Source organism: Ursus americanus, chromosome 28 (genome assembly GCF_024610735.1).
Source record: "Ursus americanus isolate L20-20 chromosome 28, mUrsAme1.1.p, whole genome shotgun sequence".
Taxonomy (NCBI): domain Eukaryota; kingdom Metazoa; phylum Chordata; class Mammalia; order Carnivora; family Ursidae; genus Ursus; species Ursus americanus.
The window spans coordinates 5,048,611-5,075,273 of NC_142154.1; the positions used below are offsets into that span (position 1 = coordinate 5,048,611).

At 39.3% G+C, this 26,663-nt stretch overlaps 1 protein-coding gene and 1 pseudogene across 1 annotated transcript in view; one reads left to right on the forward strand and one right to left on the reverse strand.

Annotated features, from left to right (window-relative positions):
• Positions 1 to 2,787: 2,787 nt before the first annotated feature.
• BLM (BLM RecQ like helicase) overlaps positions 2,788 to 26,663 on the forward strand; it is an 86,022-nt gene continuing 62,146 nt past the window's right edge. The window contains exon 1 of the mRNA XM_045813102.2: positions 2,788 to 2,884. The gene's annotated coding sequence lies outside the window, so the exon portion shown is untranslated. The remainder of the gene's footprint in view (positions 2,885 to 26,663) is intronic.
• Positions 22,871 to 23,361, reverse strand: LOC123802383 (elongin-C pseudogene; annotated as a pseudogene).

Consider the following 26,663-nt stretch of genomic DNA (forward strand, 5'->3'; position numbering starts at 1 on the left):
ACATGTGTCAGAATTTCATTCCTTTGTAAGACTGAATCATACTCCATTGCATGTATGGAACACACTTGTTTATCCATTGATCTGCCAATGGACTCCTGGTTTGTTTCCACCTTTTGGCCATAATCAAGGACACTGCTGTGAGCGCTGGTATACAAATGTCATTCTCCACATAACAACCAAAAAGAGCTTTCTAAAATGTATTCAACTTACTTCCCTCCTGAAAACCCTCTAAGGTTAATTAAACAACAGTGAGGGCGCCTGAGTGTTAAGTGGCTGCCTTCAGCTCAGGTCATGATCCCAGGACGGTCCCACATCAGGCTCCCTGCAAAGCAGGGAGCCTGCTTCTCCCTCTCCCCTTGCTCCTCCCCCCTGGTCATGCTCGCTCTCTCTGTCAAATAAATAAATAAAATATTTTTAAAAACAAAACAAAAACAACAATGAGATACTATTAACACCCTGCAGAACAGCTAAAACAAAAGGGATTGGCGATTTCAGTGTTGGCCAGGATGCAGATAATGGGACACTCACACGGTGTTAGTGGTAGTATAAAATGATATAACCACTTTGGAAACTGACTCTTTCTACCAAAGTTAAATATACACTTAACCCTATAGCCCAGAAATCCCATTCCTAGATACTGTTTACCCAAGAAAAAGTAATGCATACAATCACAAAAGACCTACACAAAAATGTCCATAGCAGCTTTATTTATAATAGCTAAGGGGAAAAAACTCAAATGTTCATCTGTAGATGAATGGATAAATAAATGGTGGCATGCTCATACAATAGCATATTGGTGTTAAAGAATAATTTTTAAAATCAAGTATAATCACGATTCTTATAAAGATATAAAATAAACACATGTCAAAGGTTTTATTTAACTATTTAATTGAGATCCAGAAAGATACTACAACTGATTCAAAGGAAAATTCAAAGTACCGCACATATATACTGTAGTTAAATGAGAAAAAATAAAATATTTTACAAAGAGATGAAAAATTGGCAGGGCTGATGGAATCGACAATAATTAAATGCATTCCACTGGACACAATTTGCATTTTTCTAGACAAGAACCGTTTTTTGAGAGTTGTTTTTATATCCAAGACAATGAAAGGTGTAGAGCCCACATAGAATCAGATATCCCCGAGGGTGTGCTAGACAACACCGTATTTTTCACTGGACAAGAAGTAATATTTTGGGGACCATTTCAAAGTTTTCACGAATTTTCTTACATTACATAGTAATAAAAAGAATGAGTCACTGGTACACACAATATAAATGAAGCTCACAGACATTATGTTGAGCCAAAAAGGCAGATATGGAGGAGTGTACACTGTGTGATACCAGCTGGGGACACAGTGAGATGGGAAGCTCCCCAAGGGAATCTTACCTGGTGCTGGAAATGGTATATACCCTGATTTGGGTGTTGGAGATACATATATGTACACATATATGTAAAATCATTGATTTTACTTAAAATTAGTGAACAAGGCTCTCCCTATCCCACTTGTCCCCGGATCCCCCAACAATTGCCATTTATATTTAGGGTGAAGCCCAAACTGAGATCTGGTCCCCATTTCCTCTCGTGTCATCTCTCTCTCTCGCTCATTTTCCTGACATTTCCTTACTGTGGTCTTTCCTGTTTCCTGGACTTTGCCTCCAAATCATACCTCTTACTCATCTCTCAGAGTCTTACCTAACGCTGCCAATCTGTGTATGTGTCCCTCCTGGGTGCTCCCAAAACATCAATGCAGCGTTCCTATCGTTTTTGCCACCGATGTGCAAGTCTAACGCCCTATGCGCCGGGTGAGAAAGTTCTCAAGAGCATAGTAATGCCTGGCACTAGGGAAGGCGGAAACGTGAAGGACAATAGAGTAAAAAGCTCAAGAATTCAGGCAGCCTGTGGCCCAGGCGATTTCTGCTGAGTGTCACCCCTCATTGAGTTCTGAGACGATTCTTGGTAGCACCCTTTGAGTCCGAGTGTTAGGAGCTTTCTCTTTCGGTAGATTTTCCACACCTTGTACTTTGTCTCTATCCTGCTACTTGGCCATTTTGTTGTTTTAACCTGCTTTTGCTTTTTTCCAGTGTTTTGTTTGACTGCAGTGTGTTATTTTTGTAGCATTTTAAAACCGGCAGATTTCACACAAACACATTTTCAATTTTTCTTAAAGAAAGGAAAGAAGGTAGAAAGGGAGGGAAGGAGGAAAAGAGGAAGGGGGAAGGGAGGGAAGGAAAAGAACATCGGGCATCTTAAGGCCCACGGTCCCGCGTGGCAACAATCAGCCGGAACAGCAGCGTGGCTTCTCACTCGGGTACTGCACACGTTCCCCGAGGCATCTGAGTTTGCAAACCCTTTCCCCGTCAATGACAATTTACAGTCGCTCGCGCATGGGAGTTCCGGTGGGGCAGAGGCCAGCGTTACAAGCACGTGGAGCGGAGAATCCGCCAAAGCCTCACAGCGACAGCGGGCAAGAGCCTCGGCCTGGCCTGTGGAAACTGTCAAGTCTCAGGCTCCTCTCAAACCCCGGGGTTTTTCACTCCCGCCACAGCTCGGTTTCAGGAGCCTGTACTTAAAGCCTCCACACACACTAAGATACAGACAAAGCAAAGCTCCGGAGAGCGCCGGAAGCCCGGCGGGCAACCGTGGTCATGTGACCTCGACTTCCGGACTCTGATTGGGCGTTGGGAACAGCCCGCCCCAGCAGGCCCCGGGGGCGGGGACAGGTGCCACGGGGCGACGGCACTGGTCGGCTTCCTCAGGAAGCAGCCAATCGGGATCGCCCGATTTCCGGCGCGAAGTGAGCTGGCGCTCGGCGTGGGGGGCGGCGGAGGCGGCGCGGGGAGTTTGGACCGGGGTTCCGCCCGCTGCGAGCCTGCGGGACAGGTGAGTGCGGCGCGCTCGGACATACGGGCGGACGGGCCCGAGTCCTGGCCCTGCCCAGGCCAGCTCCCGGCGGCCCGGTCCCGGGGCCGGAGAGGAAGGCTTGCCGGTTCCTCCGTTGCCCGGCCCGGTTCGGCTAGGCCCGCGGAGCCCTCCTCTGTCACGGCCAGTAGTCTGAGAGGAGAGCAGAAAAGAACGCATGTTCGCAGACCCGCAGAGGCCCGGGGGTGGAGCCAGGGTTGCCCTGGACGTTGGTGGAAGAGCCGGCCCAGCACCCATTCTGTTCTTGTTCGTGTACACTCCGGTGCCTACCGTGAACCCAGCCCAGCCCTCTGGCACTCCCCACCTCCCCCCTGAAGACCAAAACTCGGTACTCTTCCTGCGCCCTTCCACGGTTGCGTGCCGGGCTACTGTGTTTTGGGTGTACTGTGTGCCACGTGCTTGGGGCCCATTATGTTACAAGTGTAGCTCCACAGTACGTCCGCGAAGGGGAGTGGTTAAGAGCACAGACTGCACCACATTTCCTGGGTCGAATCCCGGCTCTCCCACGTACTAGCGCAGTGACTGTCCACTCGTCGTTTAAACTCATTGCCTCGATTTCCTTCTGTCATACGGGGTGAATGATCTCTTCTACATCCTGGAGGTTTTGTTAGGATTAAGTGGCTTAATACATGCAATAAATGGTTCAAAGCGTACTTGGTACATAGTAAGGGTTCTGTTATCACCGTTACCCAGAGAAGTAGGTAAAATTCTCCTGATTTTTGACAAGGAGAATCTGAAGCACCAAGAGGTTGTCCTTGTGTTGAAAGAGCTGCCTGACTCCAAGGCATCTTCCACACCAGACTTTCTCCCATACCCCTCACCTGCCCTCGGGTTACTCAGCACTTTGACGTTTAATGGCCTGAGATGGACCAGGCACCTGCCAGCCCCTAGTGCCACCAGTGTAGATAAGTAGCGTTTCAGTGTTCCTGTCAGGGTTAAGGGGCAGTAATGGCAGAGACTGGCGTAAAGGTCAGAAATTGGGAAGAAAGAGATGCAGAAGTATTGCCTATGGGGAATGTAACTAGAACCAAATGAACCAATATTTTGTAAGCAAGGCTGCTGTTGGAAAGTATCTTATAGTCTACTAGGTGGGAACGAACTTTCTGGGTCTTGAGTTCTCTTCAGTGCCAGTCACCATGATAGCCACCATATATGTTCTATTTCTAATCCAGTAACTGGAAGACGTAGCTACTGCCTTCATTTTACTGATAAGGAAACCCAGAGTTTAAAAACTGGGCAAAGCCCATAGTGTTAGATGTGTAGGGAAAGACCAATATGCAGAGAAATCATATTCATCCACTTTGGGGTAGTCGGTATTATCCATGAGGGAGGGGGGAAAAGGAGATAAGAGGAGTGAGTGCGATTTTAATATATCTGAAACATTTTATGCCTTTGAAAGAGAGTTGACTCCTTCAGTTTGATTGGTGAGTACATGGGTATCATGTTTTCTTTGTATGTTTGAAATATTTAAAGTAAAAGAAATATATGATATATAAAATTTAAACATATTTTTAATACTAATTTTAACTAAATATATACTTATTCTAACATATTCTCTGTATATACTTTTATATACGTCTTTTAAGGGAGGAAAGAAAGGATAGAACAAAGAGGCCCAAGGTAATTGCAGAGTACTCTTGGGAACTAAATGCTAAAAGCCCTAGTGGGTCTCCATTGCCAGGTCTTTAAGCAGTCTCCTTCTCCAAGCACCTGCTGTTCTATCTCAGACTTGGCACAATGCTGCATGGACTACCCTTCACACCTCCACCCTGTCTGGAAGCTTTCACCTGTCCTTCAAGATCCAATTCAGTATTCTTTTGAAAGCTTCTCTATGATTTTTCTCTTTACCTGGGAAGCTATAGACTCGCCCCCACCTCCACACTGGCCCATTTTTTTAAATTGAAGTATATTTGACACACAATGTTACATTCGTTTCAGGTGTACGACATAGTGATTTGACAACTGTAGACTTTATGCGGTGCTCACTGCAAGTGTAGCTACCACCTGTCACCACCCAAAATTACGACAATGCCATTGACTGTAGTCCCTGCACTGTACCTTTCATCCCTGTGATTTACTCATTCCATAACTAGAAGCCTGTACCTCCCATTCCCCTTCACCCATTTTGCCCATCCTCTGACCCCTCCTCTCTGACAACCATCAGTTTGTTCTCTGTATTTATGGGTCTGTTTCTGTGGGAAGTCAGAGACTTTTAAGAAGAGACTTTTTTTTTGTGGGACTTACTTCATTAAGTTGTGATTATTTGTTGACATGTCCATTTCCTGCCAGCCTAGAAGCTCATTGAGGGGAGTAATTATGTCTTGCCTGTCTCTACTCCAGTGCCCAGCATAGTGCCTGATACACGCTGAAGTTAGCTTGTGAAAGGTCTTGGGGTTATGACGTATGGACTTTGTTGTTTAACATTGCAAGGAACTATTGAATTTACTTTGTTTAAAAATTCCTGTATCTTAATGAAACCCATTCACAATATCAAGGAAAATATTGCAGCCATAATCCTGTGTTTCAACCACATCAGCTATTTTCCTTTGTCACGAGTCCTTTCCAAATTTTAGCTATACAGATTTCTTAGCATAATGTGCTTGTAATTTACTTTTTTGTTTTTCCGATATAAAGTTATCCCATGTAGCTACTCAGTCTTCATGGTTGTCATTTATCTTATAAATTATCACAGTATTGCACTCTTCTTGGTTTAATAGGTATGCAGTGTTGCTTCGTGCTGTTAATTATTAGAAAGGAAAATGTTTTTTTGTAAGTTTATTGTCTGTGTATTCTGGTGAACTGTGTTTATACTCTGATCATTTGTTCATGGGAACTTGGGTATTCTTTGTATGTCTTTATACTAATTATTTGTTTTTGCTAACTTTTGTTTCTCAAATAAATTTTTTTAAAAGATTTTATTTATTTTAGAGAGAAAGAGCTCATGCATGGGGGGAGGGGCAAAGGGAGGTGGGCGGGTGGTGGGGTGGGGGAGAGAGAATCCTAAGCAGACTCTGAGCTGAGTGCAGAGCCTGATTTGGGGCTCCATCTCACAACCCTGAGATCAAGACCTGAGCTGAAACCAAGAGTCATATGCTTAACCACTTAACTGACTGAACCACCCAGTGCCCCTCTCAAAGAAATTTTTTGAGAAAGAAGATACATAGTATCTTAGGAAGTACATAGTATACACACACACACACACACACACACACACACACACACACAATTTAAAGAATAATTACTTAGAAATTACAAAGTTTTAAAAATTATAAAGTTTATACATTAAAATTATATAAACATAAAGATTATAAAATTATAGTTACACATAACCATCAAACAGGTCAAGAAACAGGACATTCCTGGTGCCCCAGGTGTATGGCTTCCCTCATCATAACCTCCTCCCCACACTAGAGAGAACTATTCTGATTTTTACGATAATTTTCTTATCTTCATAGTGTACCCTGTGTATGCATCCATAAGTAATGTAGTTCAGTTTTACCTGGTTTTGAGATCTAGAGTATATGTATTCTACTTTGAGTTGTTTGGTTCAACATTATGTTTGTAAAATTCTTCCATATGGTGGATACAGGATTTTTTAAAATTTTAAAGTAATTTTTAATAAAAATTTATATTATTGCTGTAGAATATTCCTTTGTGTGTTTGTGCCACAGTTTATCCGTCCTGGGTTTTTTTGTTTATTTTTACCCACCCTGCTTTTGATGGCATTTGGATTGTTTTCAGGTTTTGGCTGTTGATGTTGTTGTGAATGTTCTTGTCCATATGTCCTGGTGCACGTGTTTGTAAGTTTGTATATGTAACTCAGAGAACTGCTGGGCCAAAGAGTGTGTGTACCTTTTACTTTCCTATATAAGGCCCAGTTGTTTTTCAGAAGTGGCTGCACTCCCTGCCATCAGCGTGTGAGACTCTCCGTTGCGCCACAGTCTTGCTATTTGATATCGTGTTGTAATTTTTGCCTATTTAGTAGGTATATATGTAGTAGTATTTTCTTGTGGTTTTAATTCCCTGGATTATTAGTGAGGTTGAGCGCCTTGTTGTGTTTATGGACTATTTCCTTATTTTTAAAGTGTCTGTTCAAGTTTTCTGTCTTTCTTTGCAGCTGTCTTGCCTTTATCTCATTATTTGGTAGGAATTATTTAAATATCCCATACGCTACTTATTTGTCAGTTATATATATTGCAAATGTCGTCTCTGTGACTTTTAAACATAGATTTCATATATTGTAATCTACCATTTTTAAACATCTTTTATTGTGAAATGTCGTAAAGTGCAAAAAACATCTATATAAGCTGTGCAAGAATGAGTTAACATAGTAGTCCTGAGACTTATCTTTAGAAAGACCTGCGTGCAAGATTGGTTCTTGGTTGGTGAATGGGAACTTGGCTTTTGAAACCTTTCATAAGCCAATATGGTTGTTTTGCCGCCTGGGACACTAACATCTGCTTTCATTCTGATAGTCTAAATTCTTGGTGGGTAGAGGGTTCCTTTGTGATCAGCCCCAGTAAAAACCCTAGATGTTGAGTTTCCTGGGGCAGAAATGGTGCATCTTCCCTGAGAGAGAGTGAGCTCTCATGGGAGGCAGTGAGCACAGAGTCCTACAGGCTCTGCCTGTTAGGTCTTTTCCTCTTGCCGGTCTGGTCTGTGTCCCTGCTCTCTGTTGCTGTACCAAATCTTAGCTGTGAGTAGTACTATATGCTGAGTCCTGTAACTTGTTCTAGTGAATCACTGAGCGTGAGGGGGCGGTCTCTGGGGACCCCCAAAATAGCTTAATGACCTATTTATCAAAGCAAATACCCCTGTACCTATGTCTCTAGTAAGAAATAGCAAGCACATAGCTAACACCCTCAGAGGCCCCGTGTCTGCCCCGTCTCATCCTCCACCCCAAAGATAACCATTATCCTGACTTTTGTGTAGTCATTACCTTGCTTTTCTTTATATTCAGTTGTATCAAAAGTCTTGGTGCTGTTTTAGGTTATTTGTCACATAAAAGATTCTTAAATTAAAATGTAATTCAATTTTACAGTCTTTTTTGTTAGTGCTTTTTGTATCTTACCTGAGAAATCTCTCAGAAGTTATGAAGTTATTCTGTATTCTTCTCTAGAAACTTTATTTTTTTTTAAAAAAGGTTTCATTTATTTATTTATTTATTTGAGAGAGAGAGAGAGAGCGCGCACGAATGCATGCACACATGGGGGAAAATGGCAGAGGGAGAGGGACAAGCAAACTTCCTGGTGAGCAGGGAGCCTGACGTGGGGCTTGATCCCAGAGTCCTGGGATCATGACCTGAGCCAAAGGCAGATGTTTAACTGACTGAGCCACTCAGGCGCCCCCAGAAACTTTATTGTTTTGCCCTTTACATTTAAATCTGCAGATCCCTTGAAAGTGATTTATGTGTATGGAGTGAATGAAGTAGGGTTTAAACTTCATTTCTTTTCCATGTAGGTATCCAGTGTCCCAGCACCAACTACCAAAAAGACTCATTCTCTAGTGTACTGCAGTGATAAATGTCATAAATTGTTATAAATTATCTGTGTATGGGTTTGTTTCTGGGTCATTTTACTCTTCCACTGGTCTTCCTGCCTGTCCTTACATCGTCACCGCTAATTTTTTTTTATAAGGGGGGGGGGCAAAGGGAGAGGGAGAGAGAAAATCTCAAGCAGGCTCCATGCTCAGTGCAGAGCCTGATGTGGGGCTCAATTTCACGACCCTGAGATCATGACCTGAACCAAAATCAAGAGTGAGTCAGACACTCAACTGACTAAGCTACCCAGGTGCCCCATCACTGCTAAGGTTTTAAAGTTTTTATTAAGTCTTTTTGTGTCTGGCAGAGCAAGTCTTAACCATAGATATTTCCTTTAAGTGGTTATAAGGCTACAGGTTTTTGTTCCTTTTTTTTTTTTAAGGTTTTATTTATCTATTTGAGAGAGAGCAGAGGGTGAGTGAGAAGGAGAAGCAGACTTCCCGCTGACCAGGGAGCCTGATGTGGGGCTTGATCCTGGGACTCCAGGATCATGACCTGTGCTGAAGGCAGACACTTAACCAACAGAGCCACCCAGGTGCCCCTTCTGTTTCTTTTTGAGTGACTTCGATATGTTAATTTTTAAACAGTTTGTCCATTTCATCTAAATTTTAAAGTTTATTGGCACAATGTTGTTCAGGATATATTATGATATTTTATTTTATTTTATTTTATTTTATTTTATTTTATTTTTTAAAGATTTTATTTATTTATTCGACAGAAACAGAGACAGCCAGCGAGAGAGGGAACACAAGCAGGGGGAGTGGGAGAGGAAGAAGCAGGCTCATAGCGGAAGAGCCTGATGTGGGGCTCGATCCCATAACACCGGGATCACGCCCTGAGCCAAAGGCAGACGCTTAACCGCTGTGCCACCCAGGCGCCCCATGATATTTTAATGTCTATGGTATATGTAGTTAAGTCTCTTCTTTCAGTCCTGTACTGATTTGTGTCTTTTCTCTTGTTTTTGGTCTTTTCACAGAACAAACTTTTAGCTTATTGATCCTCTCTATCATTTGTTTATTATTTTTAGTTGTTTATAACTGTCTCCTTTCTATTCTCATCAGGCTTTGTTTTACGTTTTCTAATTACTTAAGATAGATGCTTTCTGCTGATTAACTTTCTGCCTTCTTTTCTAACAATTATGGCTGTACATTTCCTGGTCACTACCTCCTTAGTTGCATATCATATTTTTATATATGGACTTTCATTATTGTTCTGTTCCAAATATATTCCAGTACCCATTGTGATATCTTATTTGATGTACAGTTTGTTTATAAGTGTGTTTATTTCTAAATGTGGAGATTCCTATATTTCTTTTTTTTTTTTTTTTTTACTTTGAAAAATTAAAAATCTTTGGAAAAGTTGCAGGATTAGTACAATAATCTTTTTTTTTTTTTTTAACTCGAGTAGAGGGAGGAGGGATCGGGGGCACGGGGAAGAGCAGTGGGAGAGGGACAGGCAGTCTCCGAACTGAACACAGAGACTGAGTCGGGGCTTGATCTCAGGACCCTGAGATCATGACCTGAGCCGAAACCAAGAATTGGACGCTTATCTGACTGAACCACCTAGGCGCCCCATTATCTTCTTCTTAAGTATACATTTACATTCATAAAAAATAGTTCATATGTTAGGTTGCAAGGAAAAGATTAGTAGTTTCCATAAAGTAGAAATGTTACAGTCCTTACCACTATACAACAAAACTAGAAATTTAAAATGAAATTTTAAAAAAGCAAAAGACCAGTCCATATGGAAAATTAAATCCTCAGTTAAAGAACTATTGGATGCAAGGGAACTACAAATTGAAATAAAGGATTCCTGAAAATTAAATGAAAACACAACATCAGCTTCTATAAGATACATATAAAGTAGTGGTTGGGGGGAAATTTATCTCCTTACACACATTGTCAATTTAGGAAGGAAAACAAATGAAATAAATTCCAAACTTAGAAAGTTAGAAAAAGAACAAAGTAAAACAAAAAAAATAAAGCACAAGAGAATAAACAATAAAGATTCAAGCAGAGGTTAGTGAGCTGGAGAACAGAGAAACATCTGATTGAGAAATCACAATCTTAGATCTTAAACCATTTAACAAACCAGGTAAACTAATAGCTAAGTTAAGAACATTGGGAGAAATCACAAATATAGAATAACAAATGACAAGTGGGAAAAATTTTTAATGATATTAATTTGCATACTTCTGTGTTAAATGAATTTGAAAATTCAAATGAAATGGAAAATTATTTAGGAAAATACAGTTTACCAAAATTGACGCCAGCAAAGATTCGAAGTTAAATAACTCAATTTTCATAGAATAAGGTTATGAAAGAACTGTCCCATTGGACACAAAAAAACACTAGCTCTAAATGGTTTCACAGAGAAAATCTATTGAAAATTTTTCAAGTCCACATAATCCCAGTGCTAAGTACATTGTTTCAGAGCATAGGAAATGAAGGAAAACTTCCAAATTCTTTATTAGTTACTTTGTATTCTTACAATTGTTGGTTTAGTCATCTGTCTTTAGTTGTTGAGGGCTAAAGTGAAATAAAATTTCCCCAAAACTTTTCAGTCTTTTAGATGCCTTCGGGTTTTGTGTTTTTTAAAGCAGCTTTATTGATCTACAATAAATTGCATATATGTAGAGTGTACAGTCTTTTGCAGGGGTGGGGTGGGATGGGGGCAGAGGGAGAGGGAGAGAATCCCAAGCAGACTCCTTCCTAACCATGGAGCCCGACATGGGGCTGGATCCTGTGACCCAGAGATCATGACCTGAGCCAAAGTCAAGAGTCAGTTGCTCAACCAACTGAGCCATCCAGGTGCCCCTGTTAAGTGTATAATTTGGTCGGTTTTGATAGGAGATATCATCACTACAGTCAGGTTCATAAACATATTCATCTCTCCTAAAAGTTTCCTCATACCACTTTGTATTGCCTCCCTCATGCTCCCCTCCCCATTCCAAAATGAAGAACTCCTATAGTTCCTTAAAACAAACAAATAACAACCCAATTAAAAGTGGGCAAAGGATTTGAATGGACATTTTGTCAAAGAAGATACACAGGTGACCAAAAAGCACATGAAAAGATGGCTCAACATCTCTAATTTATTAGAGAAATGCAAATTAAGAACACAAGATATCATGTCACACTTGTTAGGATGGTTACTATAAAAAACAAAACAAAACAGAAAATAACAAGTGTTGGTGAGGATGTGGAGAAATTGTGCACTGTGGGTGGGAACATAGAATGGTGCAGCCACTGTAGAACATAGTATAGCTATTCCTCAAAAATTAAAAATAATAAAATTACCATAGGATCCAAGAATTCCACTTCAGGATATACATCCAAAAGAATTGAAAGCAGGGTTTCAGAGATATTTGTACACACAAGTTCACAGCAACGTTATTCACAATAACCAAAAAGTGGAAGCAACCCAAATGTCCATGGACAGAAGAATGGATAAACAAAATGTGTTAGATCCATACAATGGAATATCACTAAGCTTTAAAAAGGAAGGAAATTCTGACACATGCTACCGCATGAATAAACCTTGAAGACAATATACTAAGTGAAGCAAGCCAGTCACAAAAAGACAAATACTGTATGGGTCCACTAAAGTAGTCAAATTCATAGAAACAGAAAGAATGGTGATTGTCAGGGGCTGGGGAAAGGGGAAGTGGAGAGTTATTGTTGAACAGGTATTGAGTTTCAGTTTTGCAAGGTGAAAAAGTTCTGGCAGTTGGTTGCACAACAATGTGAATATACTTTATTCCACTGAACCATATGCTTAAAAATGATTAAGATGGTAGATTTTATATTACATGTATTTTAGCACAATTAAAAATAAGAATACAGGAGCCAGCTTTAAGGAGCTCCATTTGCACTAATCAAATATGAAAGCATTTGAGCATGAAAATAATGACAGTAATGGATTACAACCCACCAAATACATTAAGAATCCTTACTGATAAAAAGCAAATAGGGGAGAAGGAAAGTTCTTTACAGTTGTATGCCAACTACTGAATGATGGTGCCAACTGCAAAGAATGATGGATGGGGCTCTGAAAGCCATCATTACACAATCCTACTGTTTACAGTCATACTATTATTTCTTCAGGCATGAATCATCAATGGATACTAAAACAGTTACTTTTTCCAGTTATCTCTTTATTGTTGATTTCTGGCATAATTACATTTGGATGGAGAACATCTTATGACTTCAATCCGTTGAAATTGTTGAGACTTGCCTTATGGCCTAGTACATGGTCAGCTTCTGTAAGCATCTGTTTTTGAGAAGAATGCACGTTTTGTAGTTGTAAAGATTGTGTTATTCAGATCTTCTGGGTTGTTACTGATTGTTTAGTTACTTGTTCTACCAATTACTGAGAGCTAATTTTAAATCTATAATGTCGTTTTCTGTTTGTCGTAATTCTATCAGTTTTGCTTCATGTATTTTGCAGTTACTTTATGGGCCGTATGGATTTAAAGTTGTTATATCTTTCTGGTGAATTGAATTCTTTATCATTATACAATGACCCTCTTTATCTCTAGGAAGGCTTTCTGTCTTAAAAATCTATTTTGTCTGATATTAATATAGCAATCCAGCTTTCTCGTGAGTTTTAACATATTTTTTTCATCTTACTTTAAACCTTTCTGGATACCTAGTGTTTTAGACATGTCTCTGACAAACAGAAAATATAGTAGTTAAATTTCATTTTTTAAGTTCAGATTGATAATCTTTTCAGTCAAAGTAATTGGTCAGTTTATATTTATTGTAACAAATAATTAGGTTTAAATCTAACTTATTTTGTACTTTGTATTATATTTTTCCTTTTTTCTCCTTTTTTATAGCTTTTCTTAAAGATTTATTTATTTGAGAGGGAGAGAGCATGTGAGCAGGGGGAGAGGGAGAGGGAGAGAATCTCAAGTAGACTTCCCGCTGAGCATGGAGTCCGAGGCAGGGCTCCATTCCACCACTCTGAGATCATGACCTGAGCCAAAATCAACAGTTTTAAGTTACTCGACTTTTATTCTTCAGTAGGTGCCTAGAAAGTGCCTCATGTGTATTTGTCCTCTCAAAGTCTAAAGCTAAATAACACCATACACCCCTCACAACACAGAGGCCTTGGAGCACATTAACTCTCTTTACCTCACTTATGTGTCATTACTGTTGGGTATTTTAACAATTATTTTAGCCCTACAAGACATTATTATTGTTGCTTCGTGCAGTCAAGGCTTTCATAGATTTGGCCACATATTTACCGTTTTTTTGACTTCCTTCAGTCTAGCTATCATCTGAGAACTTCCAGGTAGGCTCACTTTTCTACTACCTTAAGTACCTCCTTCAGAATCTCATTTAATGAGAGTTGCTGGTAGCAAACTGTTGGTTTTGATGATCTGATATGTTTTTATCACCTTGATTTTTTAAATAACAACTTTGAGATATAATTCACAAAACATGAAATTCACTCATTTAAAGAGTACAACTCAGTGGCTCTTACTACATTCATAGACTTGTGTAGCCGTTGTCATGTTTGATTTCAGAATATTTTCCTCAACCCAAAGAGAACCTCCACACCCCTTGCCGTCACCCCCCAATCTGATCACCACCCCCACCCCCAGGCAGTCACTAACCTACTTTCTTTATTCACCTTTGTTTATTCTGCACATTTCATATAAAGGGAATCATACCATATATGGTTTTTTGTGACTGGCTTCTTTCCCTTAGCATATTTCAAGGTTCATCATTATTGTAGCATGAATCAGTACTGTATTCCTTTATATGACCAAATAATATTTCATTGCAGGGATACACATGTTTTATTTTTCCATTTGTCAGTGGATGGCCATTTGGGTTGTTTCTACTTTTTGGCTATTATGAATAATGCCTCTATGAACATTCAGGTACAAGTATTTGTTTGAATCCATGTTTTCCATTCTTTTGAGTATATATCTAGGAGTGAAATTGCTCTCTGTTTAATCTTTTGAAGTACTGCCAGACTTTTCCAACACAGCTGCACCATTTTATACTCTCAACAGCAATGTATGAGGGCTCTAATTTCTCTGCATCCTCAACACTTATTATTCTGTTGCTTTTGTTATAGTCAGTTTTAAAAGTAACAGCTTTCCTGAGTTGTAATTCATATATCACAAAATTCATACTTTTAAAGAATATGGTTCAGTCTCCATTTTTGAAGAATATTTTTGCTGGCAAAAGAGTTCTAGGTTATTTTCTATCAGCACATGGAAAATATCATTCTAATATCTTCTGTTTTCATTTTTGCTGAAATCAATTTTCTATTCAAAGGTTGCACAATGATATATTTTGATGTGGATTTCTTTTTTATCTATCCTGCTCAGAATTTGTTTGCTTTCTTGAATCTGAAGATTAGTGTCTTTGATTCTGGAAACATCCCAGCTGTTATCTTTTTTTTTTTTTTTTTAAGATTTATTTATTTATTTATTTGACAGAGATAGAGACAGCCAGCGAGAGAGGGAACACAGCAGGCGGAGTGGGAGAGGAAGAAGCAGGCTCCCAGGGGAGGAGCCCGATGTGGGGCTCGATCCCGCAATGCCGGGATCACTCCCTGAGCCAAAGGCAGACGCCTAACGACTGCGCCACCCAGGCGCCCCCCAGCTGTTATCTTTTTAAGTATTCGTTTTGCCCCAGTTTCTCCTCTTTCTGGAACTAGATTTCTGTTTAATTTCTGTTAGAATTTCTTGCTGTATCTTCCATGTCTTCTAACTTCTTATATTTTGCACCTGTTTTCTTTATCTTTCTGTGTATGCATTTAAGTCAGAAACCATGAAGGATCTTAGATTTTGCCCTGCTTTTAGACTAGTAAGTTAGCCTGTCAACAGTTTTTTATACATGCATAAATGCACGTTTAAATATGTACTGACAAGACCCAAGACCCCTGGATCAGAGATGCAATTTATTACAGCAAAAACAGCCAGCAATATCTTGCATGAGTTCCCCACGCCCTTATTCCCACAGGGTGAGGTGATGAGGGTGAGGTGATACCTGTGCATACATACAGTTCAGTGCATCACAGGAAAGGAATTCCAAAATTCAGAAACATGAGCACTTAAGGGTTGCTGACACATCTGCACATCCTTCCCTCCAGAGAGATCGTTACCCTAGGATGTAGGCAGGTCTACCCTCGGTGAGATGGGGAAGGTGCCTTAACACTTATTATCTTGAAATGTAAGGAAATGTCTCCAGGAAGGGAAAGGAGACAGCTTTGTCTTTACTACTGTGGGATGTGTCTGGGGAGGTATGACTATAGATCTCTCTGGAGGGACATGCTATGTCTAGCTGCAAAAGACTTCACATGTCCTTTGCTCAAAAGGCTTGGACCATGTAGGAATATGAGAAATCCTTGGAGACAGATCCTGGACACTTTCTTCTGATTTTCCCTCACATTTACTAATTATCTTTTTAGTTGTGTGTAATGTACTGATGAATCCATTCATTGAATTCTTAATTTTGGTTATTGTATTTTTCATTTTTAGAAGTTCTCTTGGCAAAATCATTTTATAGTGTTCTGTTTACTGCGGATACTTCCAAGCTCGTCTTTGATTTTTCTAAACATAATAAGTTTAATTGCTTTATACTTTTATGCCTAATACTGTTCGACTGTTTTTCTGTTACAACTAGTTCTCATTCCTGGTGCTTTGTTTCCTTGTGCACTTGGCTATTTTTGTCTGTGTTTGCTACACAGTGTCTTGAAAAATTATTTACGGGAGTTATTTAAGCCCTAAGATAAAGGTGTATTTCTCCAGGGACATTTTTGCATTTGCTTCTGCCAAGTGCCTTGGAGTTAGGATAACTTTAATGTAAATTCACGACTTGCAGTTTTAAGAAATTACTCAGGTGTAAAAATTGATTTGAAAATATTCTTGGGCTTGTGGTCTCAGGTTCTGTCCACTTAGTCCCTCAGCAACTGGTAACTTCCCTTCACTTACAGACACCAGGGATAGAAATGGGGTTTATTTTTGGTTTACCTTTTCCCAAATGATATAGCCATTGGGGATGCTGGTTTTATAGGAGAACATTTCCCACCCTGGTTAGGCCTTAACTCTCATTCTGTCCATCTTTTCCCTCCAAGGCTATCAAAATTAATGTGCAGATTCTCAGGATGAGACATCTGTCTTAGGACAAAAGCAATTTCAGTGCTTTCCATAACTCTCTGATGGCCCACTTTCATTTAGATTTTGGCCTGATAATTTTTTTTAACTTCTTGTCAGAGATTTGATATATTTAATAATTCCTTTTCTTACCCAACACTAATCTAGAGCAACTGTCAACAAATCTTTTCTATGAAGGGCCAGATAATAAATATTTTAGGCTTTGCAGACCAGATAGTCTCTGTCATGACTACCCAACTGTGGTGTTAAAGCAGCCACAGGTAGTATGTGAACAAATAAGCATGGTTGCGTTTCAGTAAAACGTTGTTTACGAAAACTGTCTGCAGGCCAGATTTGGCCGGTGAGTCGTAGTTTGCCAGCTGCCGATCTAGGGTATATTGCTTGCTGAACACGCCAGTAACGCTTCTTAAGTATTGATTATTTTCCTTATTTTGTTGTGCTTCTCTCACCACACATTAAACATTATGTTTTGGAGACTAGGTTTTCTTTTTTAATGATGCGTACCATGCCGTTTAAATTAAGGTTATGTTGCACGTAATTGTATTTCCCAATGTTATTTAGTATTCTTGTCTTGTGTTTTTGTCAAATGAACTTGAGAAGCATTTTTGTTGAGTTTTGTGAAGTGTTCTTGTGGTGTTTTCATTGGAATTTTGTTAAACTCATGAATTAACTTATCAAAAACTGTTAATGATATTTAAACCTTTCATTGAAGAATATGAAACATTTGTCTGTGAAATATTTTTCCAGATTTTTCTTTATTACTCCCAGTAATATTTGGTCATTTTCTTTATATCATGAAGATGTATGTCTTTTGTTAGGTTAATTGGTAGTTTAATAGTTTCCATTACTATTGTTAACTGAATGCTTTTGAAAAATTGTGTTTTCTAGTTAGTTATTACCACTACACAAGAAGGCACTTGACTTCTGTGGATTTCTGTTTATCTTTTATTTAACCACTTTGTTGAAGTTTTAATTATCTATTGTTATGACTGATTTCCTTTGGATTGTGTTGGTATATAATCATATTGTCTGCACGTAACGATATTCTCATCTTTTCTTTTCTAGTATTTTCCTTTTTGAATATTTTCACATTGGCAAAAAAGTCCAATATGAGAGTGAAAATAAGAGAACAGCCTTGCTTTTTGTCAGTATTTTAATGGATTCACCCTGTTGTAAAATACAAGATATTACAGTGGGCCTTAATTTTAACTTCTAATTCTGTGTTTCAATCTATTAGAAATGGTTTGAATTTTATCAGATGGCTTTTCAAAAATGCATTGGTAGTACATACTGTATAATTCTATATATATAAATGACGAGGTTCAAGAAGAGGCAAAACTAATCATTGGTAATAGAGTCAGTGGTTATATCTGGGGTATATTAACTGGGAAAGGGAACAAGAAAACGTATTGAGGTGTTAGAAATGTTCTATACTATGATTTGAATGTTTATATAGTTGAATATGTAAGTAAAACTATATTGAGACATACATTTAAAGACATACCAGTGCACTTTACTGCATGTATGTTTCACCCCAATAGAAATGTATTTTTAAAATCTATTGATCTGATCATACTGATTTTTATTAAATAAACTGTTAAGATGACATATCATATTAATGGTTTTACTTAATGTTAAACCAGCTCTACATTTTTGGGATAAGCCATAGTTGATCACAGTTAAAGTTCTTTTGAGGGGTGCCTGGGTGGCACAGTTGGTTAAGCACCTGACTCTTGGCTTTGGCTCCAGTTGTGATCTCAGGGTTGTGAGATTGAGCCCCACATTCAGCTCCACGCTCAGAGCCAAATCTGCTTGAGTTTCTCTCTCCCTCTCTCTGCCCCTCCCCCCACCCTGTGCGCATGTTTACGCTCTGTCTCTCATTCTCTCTCTCTCAAATAAATAAATAAATAAATCTTCAAAATAATAAATTATTCTTTCATTTAATAAGTATTAGTTAAGTGCTAGGTACTTAGAGATGCTATGGGTTATAAAACCAATAATGGGGGCGCCTGGGTGGTTAGGTGTCTGCCTTCGGCTCTAGTCACGATCCCAAGGTCCTGGGATCGAGCCCCACATCGGGCTCCTTGCTCAGCAGGGAGCCTGCTTCTCCCTCTCGCACTCCCCGTGCTTGTGTTCCCTCTCTCGCTGTCTCTCTCTCTCTCTGTCTCTCAAATAAATAAATAAAATCTTAAATAAATAAGAAAAAAATAAAACCAATAATGGCCCAAGCTGCATAGTACTTACAACCTAGTAGAAGAAATAACCAATCAAATAATTACAAAAATGAGTGTAGAGTTACAACCGTGATAAGAACTGCAATTGAGAGGTATTTGTTATTATAAGAGTGTATTATAGGGGAATTGTTCTTTATCAAACACACACGCACACACACACACATATATTGCTTACTATTTACTGGAGACCATTCTGAACACTACAAATACTCATTCACTCAAATTCACATAACAACCACATGAGGTGGGCTGGCATTGTATAGATGAGGAATCTGAGGTACAGAAGAGGTTAAATGATAATGTCCAAGGGCACCTAGCTAGTAAGCAGCAGTGCCAGGGCACAAACCCATGTACTTTGGCCCAGAACCCATGCTCTTAACCTCTTACGCTACTCCCCAAATATGGAGTTTTCCTGAAGGAAGTAATGATTCAGTTGAAGGAGGAGTAGGAGTAAACTGTGTCAGGAGGGTCTGATCAAAGGCTCCTGTTTCAAGAAGGAGCATATAGTCAACTATGTCATTTACTAAGAGGTCTGCTTCTCCCTTGTGTGCACTCTCACTCTCTCAAAATCTTTTAAAAAAAGAAGTTTGGCTCTTCAGGGAAGGAGATACAGAGTCATATAAGCATTGTGTTTTGGGGTTTTCTTTCCTGAATGGGAGAGGCTCTCACATGTTTAAAAGGTAAAGGGATGGCAGTTGAAAAGGATGGACTAATTATGCAAGACAGAGAAAATTAGTAATAAATAGAGTAAGGTTTTTTGGGAAGGTGGAGGATGTGTAGGGGGATCTAAAATTTTAGGTGGAGAACTTGACCTTGTCAAAGAGAGTAGGTTGAGTCCACATAAAGCTTGGGGGGGGGCTTGCAAGTTTGGCAGCAGAAAAGTGAGGAAGTTTCCTGTGGTGGTTTCTATGTTCTCTGTAATGTAGAAAGGAAGTCATCTGCTGAGAGAGAGGAGTGGGAAGTTTGAGGAAGTAAGGTGAGAGGGGATTGACCAGAGAAATGTACATTTCCCTGGCAGAGCTGCAGGCCCATTTGAGGTTGGTGAGCATGAACTCAAGTTTTTTACTTCATTCTTATGATGTTTTAGGGTCAAGACCATGCTTGTGTTGCAGAATGAATTTGGTGCTTTTTAGAGAAACTTTATAGTATTCTTTCTGTTTTTGACTGTTCGTTTTGGTTTCCTATTTCTTGTATCAATATTGAGGACATATTTTTTTCCAGAAAAGTCTATTTAGATTTTTCAAATCAACTATCATACTTTAGTACTTAGTGTTTATATATTTCTCTTTATGTTTTATTTCTTTTTTTATATTTTACTTTGTCCTTTCATATTTTGTTTTACTATTTGTCCCTTTATTGTGCTCTAGAAACAACCTCTGGGTGTTATCAGTTCCTATAATTTTTCTTACCATTAAAAAAAATTTTTTTTGAGGGGCGCATGGGTGGCTCAGTTGGTTGGCTGAGGTTGTGATCCTGGAGTGCTGGGATCAAGCCCTGCATCCGGCTCCCTGCTTAGTGGGGAGTCTGCTTCTCCCTCTCCGTCTGCTGCTCCCCTGCTTGTGCTCACTCTCTTTCTCTCTGTCAGATAAATAAATTAAATTAAAAAAATTTTTTTGAATTGTTATTCTGTGCTTTGTCTAAGATTATACACATGTATAATTAGTTCCTTGTTTTCCTCTCCTTCAGTCATATTCAAATAAAGCATATTCTTACCAAGGGTATGGGCTTCTGGTGGGACTCAGAACCCTCTGAAACTTATTTAAAAATTGTGTTCATTTTTCTGGACAGAGGGTCCATTACTTTCATCAGATTGTTACCAGAATCTATGACCTAAATGCTAAGAACCACTGCCAACTAAGAGTTCAATATGTAGTGTTTTAATTTTCACTGTTTAAAAATAGTATCATTCTATAATATTGAGATTTTTTATTAACTCCAGTTGTTTTACTTAGACCATAATTTAAACTTTCTAAATTTTGCTTTTATTTTCTGTATTAATTTGTTTTTATTAACTCGTGCCTCCAGCTTAAAACTGTGTAATCTCTACTTTTTTGTATATGTTGTTTCTTTGACAGTTTTTTTTATTGCTCATCAACATTTTTAAAAAGATTATATTCTCGGGGCGCCTGGGTGGCGCAGTCGTTAAGCGTCTGCCTTCGGCTCAGGGCGTGATCCCGGCGTTCTGGGATCGAGCCCCACATCAGGCTCCTCTGCTGGGAGCCTGCTTCTCCCTCTCCCACTCCCCTGCTTGTGTTCCCTCTCTTGCTGGCTGTCTCTATCTCTGTCAAATAAATAAAAATAAAATCTTTAAAAAAAAAAAAGATTATATTCTCTACTTCTCATTTTATTCCTGCCAAATACCTATTTAGTTCTGGGATCATAGAAGGCTAATTTTAGAAGGAGACACAGAAATTCTCCAACACAGCCTCCTTATTTTACAAATGAGGATGCTAGAGAGAGTAAATGAATTCTTCCGAGCCACACAGTGAATTTGTGGTGGGATTGACCAAAGACGCTGGGTTCTTAGTACATTTCTCATTCCCACTGGTCTTTGTGTTTTGTAGTAAAGTGATGCTGACCTCCTTACAATTCTGTTTCTTTCCATTATTTCTCCTTGCATTTTTAAGTTTTAGCTTTATTCATTTTCTTGCTGTGTTGTTTGGGTCATAGAGATTAAGTGTAGTTTGGGCTTTTTATCATTCTGCAGTGACTTTTTTATTCATTCCCTTTGCCTTGGACTCTTCTTTGATATAACGTGTAGGTTCTTTCTTTTTATAGCTCTAATCCATTGTTTTGGGGGGGGGTTTGGTTTTTTTTAAAGATTTTATTTATTTGACAGAGATAGAGACAGCCAGCGAGAGAGGGAACACAAGCAGGGGGAGTGGGAGAGGAAGAAGCAGGCTCATAGCAGAGGAGCCTGATGTGGGGCTCGATCCCAGAACGCCGGGATCATGCCCTGGGCCGAAGGCAGACGCCTAACGACTGTGCCACCCAGGCGCCCCCTAATCCGTTGTTTTAATTTTACTTATTAAATATAACTGGAAGTTAAATAAAAGTCTAAAAGATGGAGAATTACTTTAAATACATTTTCACTATGGATATGAAAAAGAGCTAATTAAAACCTTTGTAATGAAAATAGCAATACAGAAGATCTTTGGGAAAATGGACCTGACAACCACCTGATACCCACTAATTAATAAATTTCCCTTTCTTGTGGGATATAGTCGGATTCCACATTTTGACAGCTCTGCTTTTCTTGGGTAACTCACACAGATATGCCTCTTTGCAGAAGATAAACTATGTATGACAATAAATGAAGAAAACATACATTTATGAAATCCTAGTCAAAAGTCTCTCTTCGTCTAGAAGTTGTGTTTGCTTGATGTTTGATTAGAGAGAGGATGCTTGTCCCTGGGGCGCCGTTGAGGAGAAGTGGAGGTTTGTAAGGTTATGATTGGCCCTCACTTTTGCCCCAGGAAAGATAGTCCTCCCTTTGAACAGTGACCAAGTGGAGCTCACCCCTGAGACCTCCACCTCCAGCAGAAAACTGGAAGCAGTGCAAGACATACCTGAGTGTAGTTGCCACTGAATTTCTTAAGAGCAGTCTTTTTGGCTAGTCTATCCCCATGTCCTGAAGTAGCCATCCTAAGACAACAGAAAGAGTAAAAAGAAAGGCTTGACCCAGAGAGAAGGTAGTACTGATTGTGATAGATCCCAAAATAATAACTTTAGTCTCATTTATTTAAAAAAAAAAAAAACGAATTCTGCTTTTAAAAAAAAAAAGGAAGAAAACTTTGCTTTCTTTGTCCTACGTCTTTCTGTTTCTCTGCAGTCTTTAACCTTACTTTTGTTATAATAACTGTGCGTTTCACAGCAAACGATCCTTTTCCCGCTAGTGTTCTCAGAACACATCTCAGACCTGGTTAACTCAGATGAGCCACTCCTTCCACAAACTTTTAGAATTATTTTTATTGGTTTATTTTTAAACACTGAAAGAAGTTAACAGTTTATTATAATTTATCAAATTTAACAATCTATAAGTTCGCAGCCACCAGCGGTTCTAGCACAATTTCAGATGCAGTTGGGAATTTAGGCATTTCCATGAAGCTGTTAGTGTAGTGAGCCTTGTAGGTAAAATACACATGTACTTTTTTGTTTTGTTTTGTTTTTTAAAGAGAGGCAGTTGGTAGGGGCAGAGGGAGAGAGAGAATACCCAGCAGGTGCCATGCCCAGTGCAGAGCCCCACGTGGAGCACTCACAACACCGAGATCATGACCTGAGCCAAAATCAAATCAGATGCCTAATCGACTGAGCCACCCAGGCCCCCCACGTGTACTTTTGATAGCACACATGAAGGGCTCTCTCTGAAATTGACCTCAGCAGACTGACTCAGGCCATGCAACGTGGCTTTTATTGTTCCGGATGTTAGTGCATGTTCTCGTTCCACAACAAGTTCATGACCATCTGAAGACATCAATTTGACATCCATGGCGTCAGGGCCTTCACAGCCATCATAGGTGTTCTCTTCTCCACCCCTTACGAAAAAAAGATTTATTTATTTTAGAGAGAAAGAGCATACACGTGTGTGCAAGCTGAGGGAGGGGCAGAGGGAGAGGAGCAGACTTCCTGCTGAGCTTGGAGCCCCATCTACTTTGAACATTTCTTTTTTTTTAAGATTTTATTTATTTATTTGACAGAGAGTGACAGCCAGCGAGAGAGGGAACACAAGAGGGGGAGTGGGAGAGGAAGAAACAGGCTCCCAGCAGAGGATCCTGATGTGGGGCTCGATCCCATAATGCCAGGATCACGCCCTGAGCCGAAGGCAGACTCCCAACCACTGTGCCACCCAGGCTCCCCTACTTTGAACATTTCTTAACAGCCAGTTTGGGAGATAAGGCTTGAATCTTACAATGTTAAAACTCCAGGGGCACGTGCGTGATGCAGTCAGTTGAGTATCTGACTCTGACTCTTGGTTTGGGCTCAGGTCATGATCTCAGGGTTGTGAGATTGAGCCCTCCTCTCCCACCCCCACCATCAGGCTCCACACTCAGCATGGAATCTGCTTGAAATTCTCTTTCCCTCTGTTCCCCGCCCCCACGAGCTCTCCCCCCCCCTTCAAATAAATAAATAAATCTTAAAAAAAAAAATACTCCAAAAAGATATTTCTCTTCTTGTCACATGTGAATGAAAGTTGCTTGGATATTTATGCTGAGGATCTTATTAATGCTGTGTCCCTCAAGTAGTCAGAAGTAGTTCTGTTTATTACTACAAATGTGATGCTTTTCTTGCTTAGCTACTTGTAGGATTTTTTTTTTTTTTTAATTTTTCCTTTTAGGGGCACCTGACCAGCTCAGTCAGTGGAGCATGCAACTCTTAATCACGGGGTTGTGAGTTCAAGCCACACGTTGGGTGTAGAGATTACTTAAATTTTTTTTTCCCTTTTAGTTTAATGTCATTAGACTACTTCTTAGTATCACAGCCTGCTTGTTAAGTAAAGGTCATCTGTTTCTGGCCTAAACTATTTTTGTTTATTCAAGATACTGTGCAGCTAGGACCCCTTTAATCATGTATTTTTTGCCGTTGGTTTCTTTTAATTTACAAAGACTTGAAGAAGTCTCGTTTACTGGGTATGTGTTTTGTTTTCCAGCTCGATTGTTATCATCCTCTCATTCCTTCTTTTCACTCATTTGTTCTTTCTATGCACGGATATGGTTTCGTGGTTTATTTTGTTTTGTTCAGTAAATTTTTTCTCACTGTTAATCAATGCTTTGCTTATTACCATGGCTTAAGAATGATTTCCCTCCTGTAAGTAAGAGAAAATTGTTGATCATTTTCCAAATTATACTTGTGATTCCTGTGGTGAGTCTAATTCAGAGGTTTATTTTACTTTAAGTTTTCTGGGCTTATTGCTTTGTTCCTCTTCTCTGGTATTACGAAACTTTTCACTGGTCTCTGTTTTCAATTTATTTTCCTCCTTTAATTTTATATCACTGATCTTTGCTGTTGTTAGTAAACAATTTTTGTGTGTCAAACCATTTAATGTTTTAATGGAGTAGGTACAAAGGAGACATCTTTTTGCTTCTCACCACTTACCAACTTCTTAAGAGTGTTCCCACGGAAGGATATCGAGTAGAGAATTGTGTGCTTGCTACCATGCTTTGGAATATGTCTCTGGCTAGAGGATGCTACCCTCCGGGAATAACCAGAGTCATGTATCTTAAAAGTAGGGAAAAGTGCCACAGGGTTAAGGATGACTGCATGCTGACTATGAATGCATAATGTGTCACTGCAGTTGTGAAATGCGTAATCAAACATCTGTACTATGGAGGTGGCTTAATACCCATACCATTGTGCTATGGAGTGATGTTGGAAATCTCTTAGAGTACCATGGCTGGCTTTGATCCAAAAAGACATAAGACATGGAAAATTCATAGAAGGATAAGATATAAACTACAAAAACTTAGAAGGAATATGGGGAGAAGTTAAGTGATGATGCCATGGACCATTTTGTTCTGCCTAGTGTCTTAAGGTTGAAGGTCTGGGTGCCTCCAGCTCCGTACCAGCTGCTAAGGCTGACGTTCTGAGAGGCAGCAGCATGGCTGCACTCTCTCTCATTTGTGCTGTGAAGGACTTCCACCCCAGACAGACCTTGGAGAGAGCGTATTTCAACAAAAGACCAATCCTTTTATACTGGATATAAAATGGGGGGGGGGGTGCCGAGGCGCCTGGTAGGCTCAATCAGAGGAGCATGCGACTCTTGATTTCAGGATCGTGAGTTCAAGCCCCACATTGGGACAAAATGGGAAGGTGCCTTTGGACACACGGAGACTGTGGTTTTCACATATTTTCCATGAAAAAAATATCAGGGCTCTTTGGGGAAATGGCTGATTCTAAGTCTGGGGCAAAAGATGCACAAGATTAGCCTGGAATATCTTTTCATTCCTGATAGTGAGGGAGCTCTCAAAGACTACTGAAGTTATGTCAAAAGGACTAAGGAGACTCCACTGGCCAAACATGAAATAATTGGACAATCAATAAGGATGATAACTATTGGACTAAAATATACCTAATATGTTTAACCTAGGAGTTTATAATACTGAAAAAAAAATTGACCACCGTTGGGTATTGTTAGAAAATCAAGTCATTGTTTTGAAAATTAATAAATAAAGGAAAGAATCTAACTTTTATCCTGTCTTTCCTGTGTGAACTGTACTATACTAGGTAACAAAATAGATCAGAGGAGGCTTCTCTTGGTAGAAATATTCCAGGTAATGAATCCAGAAGGGAAAACAGGATTAAAATATATCATTTGAGGAGTTTAACTTCCAGAATGGTAAAGTGAGGACACTGGGATGTGTGTACAGATGAAAGGATATTGGATGAGTTGATGATTGTTGACTCTGGGTGACGGGTATGTAGGAGTTCATTATAACCCTTCTGCCTACTTTTTTATGATTATCTTGGTAACAACTTTATTAAGATATAATTCACATTATCAGTGTGAATTATTCAGTGTTTATTAATTCATTAGCTGTTTTACCTAAAGCATATTAAAGAGGAAGAAGAGGCAGAAATCATTCCTTCTGGAGAATGTGGAACAAAATTTATATTATAATCATCTTCATCAAGCTGGACAATGGAAATTTCTCAACTGAATATAATTCCATTTCTTCCAAGTTCTGTTCACTACTATCTAAAGTAAAATAGGGGTTCCTGGCTGGCTCAGTTGGAGGAGTGTGACTTTTGATCTTGGGGTTGAGAGTTTGAGCCCCACATTGGTTGTAGAGATTACTAAAATAAATAAACTTCAAAAAAAATCAAGTAAAA